General features: G+C 43.7%; 1 non-coding gene across 1 annotated transcript in view; it reads left to right on the top strand.

Annotated features, from left to right (window-relative positions):
* Window positions 1-11,617, top strand: part of LOC103267200 — a 19,198-nt gene extending 7,581 nt beyond the window's left edge. Inside the window, exons 3-4 of the transcript XR_002482355.1 lie at window positions 9,398-9,584; window positions 11,565-11,617. This is a non-coding gene — a transcript (uncharacterized LOC103267200). The remainder of the gene's footprint in view (window positions 1-9,397; window positions 9,585-11,564) is intronic.
* Window positions 11,618-12,554: the final 937 nt, after the last annotated feature.

Raw genomic sequence — 12,554 nt, 5'->3', positions numbered from 1 at the left:
AAAAAAAAAAAAAAAAAAAAAAAGGTGACTAAGTTTAAACATATAAGAATAAGTACACAATTTCTTATAAATAAATTATGTTTTTTTTTTTGTGGATTCCCCCCTCGTACATGAAGACTTGTAGATAAAGCGACGAATAAACCATTCCCTGACCCTAGTGACTTTACAGTAGATGAGTAATAGGAGACAGACTTATAAACAGATTTATTGCAATACCAAGGGCTGAAAAACACAACGAGCAGATTAAAGGAATACTATGGGAAGAGAGGTGCACAAAGCTACCTCATTCCAGAGCAATCTGGAAGGGTCAAAAGGGGATCATGAAATATTCCAGTTGACTTTTGAAAACCAAATCAGAATATGCTGACACAGAAGGGGGAAAGGGAGTCACAGGCCAAGGACACAAGATAATAGGAGTGGATTCATGGAAGAGGGGAAGAATGTAAAATATTTGGGGCATCTGCTGAGCACCATCCTGGGCAAATAATTTATGTAATTGTTGAAAGGGCAAAGCACTTGAGGAGCAGTCACAAGTTTAGTGGGTCTGATTTCTAGAATGTAAGAAGTGGAGATAAAGATGAAGAGGTTGGTTTGGCCTAGACTCTGAAGATCCCGTGTGCTATACTAGCAAGTTTAGTCTCTCCCAGAGGCAGTTTTGCTCAGTAGTTAAACCACGGACTGCCGGGGTCAGAATGAACCGTATTTGAATTTGAACTCCACTACTTAATCACTTTGTGATTGGGAGCAAGTGGTTTATACTCCATGGGTGGGGTTTGCATTTGTAAAATGAGGAGACCAGCGCCCACCTCAATAGTTGTCCAGAGAATGAAAGGATATGAATTCTAGATTCATTTTATTAAAGCATTTAGCACAGTCCTTGGCATATAAGAAGCATTCCTTACATGATAGCCATCATGATTTTTTAGGATGAACACGCCTGTGATTCCAGCTACTTGGAAGGCTGTGGTGGAAGGATTGCCTGTGCCCAGCAGGTCAAAGCTGCAGTGGCCATGAACCTGCCACTACACTCCAGCCTGGGTGACAGAGTGAGATTCCAACTCAGACAAACAAATAACGTAAAAAATGAGACAAAAGAATGTTTAGAGAGAGTAAAGGCAGACTAGGGGCAATGGCGTCATGGAAACAGAAGAAAAATGTGTTTCAAGAAATCAAGGACAATGACTGAGATAACGAGATACATGACAATAGGCCCATAGGTACTGGCTCAGCACAAGATGTTTCATTTCTCTTGGAAAATGTCCAGTTCAGTGTCTTGAGGGGCTACAAGGGGTGCGCTCTGCTCCATGAGGTTACTCAGGAATCCAGGATGATGGCCACTTTACATGTGTAATCATTGCTTCTTGGCATCACCTTGAGAGTGGTTCCCTCTGCCATGCAATCAGGAGAGGAAAAGAGCTTGGAAGAGCAAAAGGAGGGGCAAGCTCCATGAGCTTGGAAATAGCACACTTCTGCTGGAGAGAATCAGTCACATAGCCCCCGCTGACTGCAAGGGAGGCTGCAGGTAGTCTGGTTGAATCTTCAGGAAGAGGAGAAGGAAATCCATTTAGTCTCCACCATAGGAGGGTTGAGAGGTTTGGGTTAAAAGAGAGGACCGAAGACTGGACATGGTGGCTCACACCTGTAATCCCAGCACTCTGGGAGGCTGAGGCTGGAGGATCGCTTGAGCCCAGAGGTTTGAGACAAGCCTGGGCACCCTAGCAAGACCTCATCTCTACAGAAATTTAAAAAAAAATTAGCGGGGCATGGTTGTGCATGCCTGTAGTCCCAGCTACTCAGGAGGCTGAGGTGGAAGGATCCCTGAACCTAGGAGGTCGAGGCTACACTGAGTCATAATCGCACCACTGCACTCCAGCTTGGGTGACAGAGTGAGATTCTGACTACAAAAACAAATAAATGAAGTAAGATATTACTTTAAAAAAAGAAGACTGAAGAGAAGCTGTGTTGTTGGCAAATTGGTGTCATTGGTGACTTCCACTGGAGTATTTTAGCAGAGCTATGGATTATGGATCTGGAAGTGAAGCAGACATGTGTAGGGCTCTGCTGATCATGAAAAGAAAACAGACTTCTGTTTAGAGCCTGCTCTTTTCAGGAATTGCCAGGATTTAGCATCAGTCTAACTTCTAATCATCTGACAGCTGCAGAGTGGAAAAACTAGCCACCAGAATCAGGTTAAAGCTTTTTCCTTCCGCAGAAAGTGACAGAGCTCCAGGGTACCGAGCTCTTTGTGGCGGTGTTCCCAGAGGCTTCAGCTTGACTCATCTAGCATGCAGCCCCCTGCCTCCCAGACCATGCAGGGTTGTCAGGAATCAGGGGAAGGGAAGAGACATCTGTTGCCTTAAGCTTATGCAGGTATGAGTGTTTGCCTCCTTCAGGGTGGTGAATGTGAAGACGACATTTCTACTCTGTCCCTCTTTGGAGGGTAGGGATGGATGCTCTTTTGGTAGCAAAGCTTATTCTTGATTTGCTTATTACCTAAGAGCTAAAACTGCAGGACTTGTGATGTGCGTCAGTGTCACACGTATTGTCGCAAGAAATGCCCTTGTGTGGGCTTAACTAAAGAAAATGATCAGGCTGGGCGTGGCAGCTCATGCCTGGAATCCTAGCACTTTGGGAGGACGAAGTGAGAAAATCACTTGAGGCCAGGAGTTTGAGACCATGCTGGGCAACATGGTGAGACCTCGTCCCTAGAAAAAAATTGTTTAAAAATGAGCCCGGTGTGATGGCCGGTGCCTGTAGTCCCAACAATTTGGGAGGCTGAGGCGGGAAGATTGCTTGAGCCCAGGACTCTGAGGCTGCAGTAAGCTATGATTGGGCCACTGTACTCCAGGCTGGGCAACGGAGTGAGACCCTGACTCAAAAAAAGAAAAAAAGAAAAGAAAAGAATCACTATGTTACACACTCGCACACACGCACACACAAATTCACATGGTGAAGGTTGTTGTTACAAATCCCTAGTAGCGCGTTTGATAGAGAACTAGCTGGGGTAAGAATTCTTGGCTGGGTGTGGTGACTCAAGCCTGTAATTCCAGCACTTTGGAAGGCCAAGGAGAGAGGATTGCCTGAGTTCAGGGGTTCGAGACCAACCTGGGCAACTTGGTGAGACCTCTTCTGTACAATATATATATAAAAAAAAAAAGATGTGGTGGTGCACACCTGTAGTTCCAGCTACTTGGAAGGCTGAGGCGGAAGGGTCACCTGAGTCCAGCAGGTCAAGGCTGCAGTGGCCATGAGCGTGAGAGAGTGAGACTCTGACACAAAAAATAAAAAAATAAAAAAAAAATTCTGTCACCTCTAGCCCATGTACTTAATCATACATACATTCAGTCACAAGGCACCCAAAAGGAACTCTTCCCAGCAGGATATGCGACTGGGTTTCTCCTGGTGGACTGTATTCATTCTTAATTACCAATCGAACAGACATTTATAGAAAGCCTGCTGAATCTTAAGCACCACTTTAAACCCTGGGGATCATTCTATAACTCCCATTACACTGTTTCTTCCCAGGGGGTCTTTTAAAGCTCCATCACTGAGCTGCACTCTTAGTTGTTTTGAAATCTGCTGGTTCCATGGAAGATTCTGGCAGAGAAATGTGTTCACCCAGTGGTCTGAGGGCTGCTGTTAACATTGGTGACTTCCCAAGCCCTGAGGGGAGAACCAGGCTACCCAGGCATGATGCAGGTTGTTGATTTAGGTGTCATATGGAATCTGGATCTTTCTCTTCTGTCTCTGCTGAGCTACAAGCTTAACTGAGCCTTGAATTCGCTGGGATGGTTGAGTCACTCATTTGAACTAAACCAACCCCCAAGCCTCTGCACTATTTGAAGTAAAACAATTCTTTAAACATCAAATTTCTCCCTTTCTGTCACTAATCATAAAATTCAGCTAAAACATACTTAAATGGAGAATTGGAAGATGGAGAAACCATCTCAAATAATAGATACTGTATTCTGGTAGGGAAAAAATCCCCCAGACATCCCTTAATGGAAGGCTGGTGAGACAGGAGGATGGTTTTTAAGGAAGGCAGTTGATGAAGTGTAAGTCCAGGAGGTGAATGGAGTTCAGAGGTGACAAGCTGGACCAGTGGAACAGGTGAGATGGGAAAGTGAGGAAATCCAGAACAGAGGTGGCCACTGCCAAGATGGCTGCTGATTTCAAGACTAAAGTGCTCTTCTATTCTTCTGTAAGAAAGGTTCTTCTTGCCTGAGCCTGCGGGTTCGAGACCCGCCTGGGCAACTTGGCGAGACCTCATCTCTACAATAAATCAAAAATTAACTGGGCGTGGTAGCGCGTGCCTGTAGTTCCAGCTACTTGGAAGACTGAGGCGGAAGGATCGCCGGAGCCCAGCAGGTTGAGGCTGCGGTGGCCAGGAGTGGCCACTGCACTCCAGTCTGGGTGACTGAGTGAGATTCCAACTCAAAAAAAAAAAAAAAAAAAAGAAAGGCTCTTCACCTGGTTGTACCAAAGCTCAGCTGACTTCCTCCCATCAGGAGGAAATCCTCTGTCCCCACTCCAAATTCCACACAGGAAGCGTTCACTCTCCTGGCAGGAACTAAATGGACTCTCCAAGGTGAATATTTAATTGATCTTGACTTTTTCTAGCACTTTACAAGTTTGAGATTTTTCTACTAGAATGATTTAATATAGTTTTAAAATATCTTCCTTTTAGCTATTTGTGTTCTTTCCGGAGGTGTTAAACGTGGACGCAATTATCCTCTTATGACAGGATTTTTTTTTTTGGCTCAGTAAAGCTTTGTGCTCTGTGACACCTGATGCGTAGGTAAGGGCCCGGGCTTATTTTCTATTAATTCACATGAGCTTCTTTGCCTTAGATAGCTGAAGGGTAGGACGTATGCTTCTCTGAGAGATAAACTACAATCTGCTAAGTGTGTAGGAGAACACTAAAAGCTAGAAAAGATTACGTTCCAGCAAAGTGAAATGTGAAAAATCTCTCTTTTGCATGACTCCATAACGACGGCAGAAAAACAAACAAACAAACAAAAAGCTGGTTAAATGGTTTTATGGGAAGTAACCTAGAAAAGAACGGTCTTTTCGGTTGAATTACTCCTTGTTAGTCCAAATGGGCATCTTTTTTAGAGTGTGTGAGGTATCATATTTTTAGTTGATGGGCCCATGATTTTGAAAGCCTCAGGTTCTTACTAACATTCAGAAAGCTGGGGCAACCGCCAACAGAGGAGATAAAATAAGCTCTCTGATTTCATCCAGCGTGCTTAATGTGAGCCAAGGAAAAATTCTTTTTAACATTCCAAGAGAATAGTTTTTGTTGTTGTCGTCCATAGAATGATGAGGGCACCAGAGTAGACAGGTTGCATTCTGCCAAGACTGAGGCAACACTTAATTGTCTCTGGGAATACGAGACATTTTCTTCTGTGTGAAACTGATGCCAAAACATTTTTAAAAATGCAACTGCTTTCTCCATGTTTAGATTCTAGTGGGAAAGGAGACTATTTCGAAGTAGTCTAGTAAGACTGACACTCCCCTAAGGTCAATAAATCTTATCTCAGGGTTGGAGGTGTCTGAGATGGCACATAGGAAATTGTTTTCAGAACCCAACGAAGCTTTGTGAAACATGGGGAATATTTACAGATGGTTGAAGTTGATAAGAAAAGTCAATTATAACAAAATCATCATCACTTTTACAGAGCATTTCCTGCAGGGCCGCCATCCTGTAGGTCCTTTATGTGTATTTTCTTAGACATGTATCAACTCTAGGAAATAGGTATGATTATCACCTCCTTCCATTTTGCAGATGAGAAAAGTCAAGGTAGAGAGAGGTTGAATAATTTTCTCAGTAACATAAAGCTCATAAAAATGAGAGTTAGGGAGACATGGAGAGCCCTGGAATTCAAGTTCAGGGACTCTGAGTCCTAACACCATAGATTCAACTATGATGCATCACTGCATCCAGGAATCCTTTTATGATTAAGACCATTGGAGGCCCGAGATGACATAGGTAGTTTGCCTTTGTTCTCTTCCACCTTCTTTTTATTCTCCTTTAAGGGTTTCCACTACTCATTTTAATCTTGCTCTGATTGCAAACCCCTGTTTCACTTCTCTAGAATTTTGTTTTCTAGAAGAGATTACCACTGGAAGTCGGTGGCTACATTTGTTTACAAAGACTTCAGGAGTCACTCCTTAGGGAGATTTGCATTTCGATAGGAGATTTTTAAGGAATAAAAAGGTTTTGGATCCACAGGAGCCAATTCTAAAAGAGCTTCTCCATTTCAGGCCCCTGGACATGGTGTTTTTCAGGCAGGGGGTTCTGTATGAGGTCCTCCAATCACACTGTGGAATGTGAAGTGACAACTTTCTCATCTCTTGGAAAGGCTTCTTATAGTGCAGGAATGGGGGCAGAGTCAAGGAAAGAGGAGACATTGCACAGGTGGGGAGTGATCCAAAAAGAACTTGGAGGAAGCACCTGGAATCTCATCACATGGTGCTGAGTTGAAACTCCATCTCTGCTAATTTCTAGCCATGTGACTGTGGATAAATGATGAAAGTCTCTTGCATTAAAAAATACCTTCTTTATCAAGTTTTGAGGACTAAGTAAGATAAAGACTGAAAAAGGCAGCAACCAAAGGCTTGTCTACAGGGAGGAGGTTCTTAGCTCAGGTTAACACCCTCCCTCCAACCCCTGCCACACTGTGTGTGAGTTGGAAGAGATCAGGAAGGATCATGGTCCAGGTTGATGGAGGTGAACTGTCTAGAAAAAAAAGAGGCTACTTGTTGAGAGACTGATTGCTTGACGTGAATCTTTTGTTTCTTTTTTTGAGTTGGAGTCTCACTCCGTCGCCCAGGCCAGAGTGCAGTGGCACTCTCACGGCCACCCCAGTGTCGACCTGCTGGGCTCCAGCGATCCTTCTGCCTCAGCCTTCCAAGTAGCTGAAGCTACAGGCGCGTGCTACTACACCTGGCTTTTTTTTTTTTTTTAATTTATTGTAGAGATGAGGTCTCACCAAGTTGTAGAGATGAGGTCTCGAATCCGCAGGCTCAGGCAATCCATTCACCTCGGCCTCCCAAAGTGCTGGGATTACAGGCTGAGCCACTGAGCGCCACAAATGTGAATCAGTCTTGTAGTACTCATTCATTCATTCCACAGAGAGTTACTGATTGCTTCTGCAATTCTCTTGAGCTTGAAACTTCCATGACTACACTTGGAAATGCTGATTTTGTAGGATCTTGTTTTTATATACTTAGAATCTGATAAACCCAGCCAACTGAAGGCATTAAGTTCCAAGTAGCCAGAACTTAATTAACCTTCCGGCACTGATATCTTCTCTTGATCCTTCTTCAGATATAACTTCCAATGAGAACTTCAGAAAGTTAAACAATGATTATTTTCCGTTCTACCACATTATCCTGGAACAAGGTGCACAGAATAACTTATTAAATCAGAATATATTTTATCAGCAGATCTACTGCTAACTGCTGGCCACTATTCTCTCTGGTTAGTGTACACACGTAGCAAGGGAGAATATCAAAGCGTAGTAATTTATTTACTCAGTTTAGAAACCTCACAGCTCCTGAGTTAGCTGCAGCAATTGAAACCACATAGGTTATGTAAACCACTGAATTTTTTTTTTTTTTTTTTTGAGTTGGAGTCTCACTCTGTTGCCCAGACTGGAGTGCAGTGGCCACTCCCGGCCACCACAGCCTTGACCTGCTGGGCTCCGGCGATCCTTCCGCCTCAGCCTTCCAAGTAGCTGGAACTACAGGTGTGTGCTACCACGCCCAGCTAATTTTTTGATTTATTGTAGAGATGAGGTCTCACCAAGTTGCCCAGGCGGGTCTCAAACCCGCAGGCTCAGGCAATCCACTCACCTCGGCCTCCCAAAGCGCGGGATTACAGGCTGAGCCACAGAGCCTGGCTAACCACTGAATTTTTTAAGAGCTTCTCTGGACTTGAATTGAGGATCACAAGCTATATTCTTGTTCTTCAACTACAACCATGTATTTAGTGATGCCTGACACTCTGGCCCTTGAGTTGTAGACTAAACAGGCCAAGAACAATAGATATAAGTTAGGACTGACTTAGAAACTGAGAGGAGGTGATCTCAGTAATCCTGCCATGGCACCTTGCTGTTGGGGTTTGCCAATATCCTCCATTCTCACCAGCCTGGGCATACAAGTAAAGTCGTGGTAATGTTCATGTCAATTTCCTGGTCTTGGGGCTTCCTTACTACATAGTTGCTGGACCTCTCAAGTCAAACTCTCCCACTTTCTGACAGCTTGGAAGGGCTGTCTCACAGTGCTTGAGAAGAGGTTTCACCCGTCGGGTACAACTGCTGTCTCACCAGCTCTGCCCAGCGTTGCTGTGTCAGCTGCTGTTGCCCCTTGGGAAGAATGCCACTCTCCACAGAGCATTATTCCCTGGGGTTTCCCAGTGTGTCACAGGGTTCCATGTCCTCTAAAGACTTCACTAAACTGCTGGAGCTACAGTGTGTTCCATATAGAAAGAGAAACAGAGAATCATCCCCTCCCCAATTCTGTGTCCCACTCATCACCTGGACCCTGAGTTAAAACAGCTTGGCACACAAGTAACTGCTTCTTCAGATTATGTGTGTGTCCCCACCACCCCCTCTGTTACCTTATGAGGGGGCACCAGAGACAGAAGGAGAGCCATATCACCCCTTTCTCTGTTTTCAACTCTCCTCTCTCTCTCTCCTAAGTGCCCATCGGCCAACTTTGTTCTTTTTCCTTCAGCCGAAAAGCAAGTCTTTCTAGATATCAATTCAGGCAGACCCATACCTTGTGAGTCACCGGCCTCATCTTCCCAGTCTTTATTTAGGCTCAGCCAGGCCCACGCTGCTACCCATTTATGGAGCTGTCTGGTTTCGCTGAGCTCATAACCGTAAGGGAACTGAGATGCCATCGGGGTCTTGTGGTGATTAGAGCCAGCAGTCACTGCAAGTGATCAATATATGAGGACTACCCTCAGTGGAGGGATCACAGTAGTAGATAGAAGAACTGTTCTTAAGGAGCAAACTCATTTCAGCATGATTACCTGTTGAATGAGATACAGCTCAAGACGTGAAGGCAATTCAGTTGAAAAGACAGCCCTGCATGTAGTTGAGAACAAAGTATTCATTTTTGTGGCCTTCCACAGTATGGAAGTTCGTTCTCATATTTTCAGTTTTCCGGGGGCAGGGAGTCATGGAATCCAGACAGAAGGAAAGGCACACCATCCTCATCACTTGGGCTTCAGAGGAGCTAGGAAGACAGAAAACACAGGCAGTTATAGAGTTTTTTTGTACAGTGTGTCATGTTTTAATGACCAGGATCTTCTGTGCAAGATATCAGGAAGAAGGCACTGTTTTATTTATAATCTCATCCCCTTCTGCCTTTCTACTTGAAACAGGACCCCCAGTCATTCATTCTGGAATCAAAGACCTCAAGGTCTTGAAAACGACCCAGTCTGGATTTGAAGGCTTCATCAAGGACCAGTTCACCACCCTCCCTGAGGTGAAGGACCGTTGCTTTGCCACCAAAGTGTACTGCAAGTGGCGCTACCACCCGTGCAGGGACGTGGACTTTGAAGCTACCTGGTATGGACATGGGCTAGAAGCTGGCACTAGGGCAGGGCTGGCACTGGGGCAGGTACTGTCTGCTCTCTATCCAGAGGCCCAAAGTTCACCAAGTCTTAGGTCTGAAAGGGAAAGTTAGGTTCCATTCTACACAACCTCTCCGCTATTCAGAAATTTCTTCTGGTTTTTTAATGTGTTAAATCAGTACTTCTCAGACATGAATGTACATCAGAATCACACAGAATCAGAAAATGAAGCTCACTAGGTCCATCCCCATAGGTTCTGATTCTGTAGGTTGGAGGTGGGACCTGAGAATTTGCATTTCTAGCAAACTCCCAGGGATGCAGATAGCGTTGGACCAGGAACCAGACTTTAAGAACCACTGCATCAAATGAAGAGAATATCTGACCTTACTACCTCATAGTGATGCAGAGAGGGCTAAACTAGGGTGACCAACCTATCCCAGTTTGCCAGATACTTTTATCTTTTAACACTGAAATTCCCATGTCTCAGGAAATCCCTTGGTTCTAGGCAAACTAGGACAAACTCAAAATGATATGATATTCACAGAAGCATTTTAGAAATAATAAGTGCTTTAAAAAAATTCTCCTTAAAGAACACACACAGAGAGAGAGAATTTCCAACGATATTGAGTTTATTCAGAAATGCACAGGGAGTTTGCCAGTATGGGATATGCAAGCTATGGGTGCCATAGGCATACTCAAAGAGGTCAAGACAAGCAGAAGTTTTTAAAGGTAAACTGGAAAAGTACACAAAATTTGTTTTAAAACAGAGAACAGAAACACTGGTTACAGCAACTTATTGCAGGAGCTGAAACAAGTTTATTAGTGGAGAGGGTGTGCCAGGCAAGTGTTCTTGAACCTCTGGCTAGCTGTCCTTGTGACACGTAAGTTCTTGTTATAGGCATAGGCATGCTAATAGTTCTCACAGGCAAGTGTGCATGAGGGCCCTCCCTCAGCCTCTGGCTTATTTGTTTATTTTGTTAGAGTTTGACATTCTGATAGCTTTCGTAATATAAAGGTATAATGATGATTACAATATTCTTGACAAGGAGTTATTAGGCCTCTGAACTTCCAGAGCTTGCTTTTGGACTAAGTATCTCATTCCTTTGCTAAAGCTCTAATTGTTAGAAATTTTTACTCTATGACAAGCTAGAATCTGCACACCTAACCCTCCTTCCTCCCAACCACCCCCGTAGTTTCCTCCCACTGGTATAGTTTTTCTCTGATCCTTTTATTATTTGATAGGTCTTAAAATGCTTGAAGAGAACGTCGCTTCGGTCCTCTTTCCTCTTAATTTCAAGTGTTCCCCATGGGCAGCAGCCTTATGTATTTATGTTGAAAAAAGCACAAAATTGGACATGCCAAAGTTAGCGTAATATTGTAGGCTGGGCTTCCCACTATATGAAGGGACTTAGAGTAGATCATTTAACTTTGAAGCTCAGATTCCTCATCTCTAAATTGGGGATAATAATAGTACTTACTTCAACTATATTGAGAAATTCAATGACATAATCACATAAAATGCTTAGCCCAGAGTCTAAGCATTTACCCTAGTGTAATAATTCAAGGAATGAGCCAAGAAGAGCTATAACATGGTTAGAATACTCGAGAGCCCTCTTCATAGGTTCTTCAAACATGGTGGGAGATTTACCCTGAAATGCCCACTGGGCTCTGGTGCCAAACCAGAAAGACAGCCTGGTGATGCTCAATATGTTTGTTGAATGGTGTGTGTGTGTGTGTATGTGTGTGTGTGTGTGTGTGTGTGTGTGTGTGTGTGTGTGTGTGTGTGTGTGTGTGTGTAGGGGAATGGAAAGTGAGTTTTGGATAGGAGCATTGGCATTACAAGATATTCATCTCTTCTAAAACCAGTAATACAGTTGTTTTCTGGGAAACAGAAAAGTCATTACGTCTTGGCTTTATAATGCATTCCTAAAATTCCATCTTACCAGAATCCTCAGTGACCTTCTCTGTGTTTCAGGGGCACTGTTCGGGACACTATCCTGGAGAAATTTGCTGGGCCCTATGACAAAGGCGAGTACTCGCCCTCTGTCCAGAAGACCCTCTATGACATCCAGGTGCTTTCCCTGAGCAGAGTGCCTGAGGTATGTTTTGTCAGTTACCATTCTGAGGATTGAGAGGACGTGTGTCTTCTGTCAGCTCTAAGAAGGAGTTGAGAGTTAAAATAAGAAAGTGGAAGACACATGAAAAATGACATCTGTTGTTGTTCAAAAGCTTGTTATAGCAAGTGGGAAGAGAGCAAAAAATGGAAAAATCTGTCCAACCTGAAAACACAGACCACTGCTGTAGTTCTTCAGTTTTGTTGAAAATGCTTGAGCCCTTCCACCTGCAACTGATTTAAACTTCATATTCAGGACACTTGAATGTCTTGAGAAAGAGGTAATTAGATGAAGGTTCTGTGTTTCAGGGAAGTCAGACAATGAAAGATAGATGTAAAGAGAGTTCATCATCCATCCTTCCATCCATCCATCCATCCATTCATCCATCCATCCACCCACCTCCCCACCCATTCATTCATTCTTTTCTTTCATATTATTGAATGGTTATTATGTCTCTGTTAGCACATGAGGGGTACGAAAATAAATCAGACATAGTCCCTGTCCTCAAAGAGCTCATCATTTAGTGAACAAAGAAAGTAAGTAAGCAATACAATAGAGAATAGAGTATCATGAAAATACAGAGCAAAGCACCCAACTTAGCTGTAGGGAATAGACTTAGTAGGTTTTCTAGAGGGAGAGGTGTTTGAGTTGAGTCTTTAGGGACAAATAGAGGTTGTCTGGGTCTACACTCAAGAGTGAAGGATCAGGATAGGTATGGAGACAGGAGACAGCATGATATAGTCATTTCCTGTTGAGAGTCTACCATATGCAAGACTCTAGGAGTGAAAGTCTACCATACGCGAGGCTCTAGGAGTGAAAGTCTTTCTGTGTGCCTGGAGATGAGGCCAGGA

The sequence above is a fragment of the Carlito syrichta genome, unplaced genomic scaffold (assembly GCF_000164805.1).
Source record: "Carlito syrichta isolate Samal-C Ts95f unplaced genomic scaffold, Tarsius_syrichta-2.0.1 Scaffold308051, whole genome shotgun sequence".
Classification (NCBI taxonomy): domain Eukaryota; kingdom Metazoa; phylum Chordata; class Mammalia; order Primates; family Tarsiidae; genus Carlito; species Carlito syrichta.
This window is presented reverse-complemented; position numbering and strand designations above follow the sequence as displayed.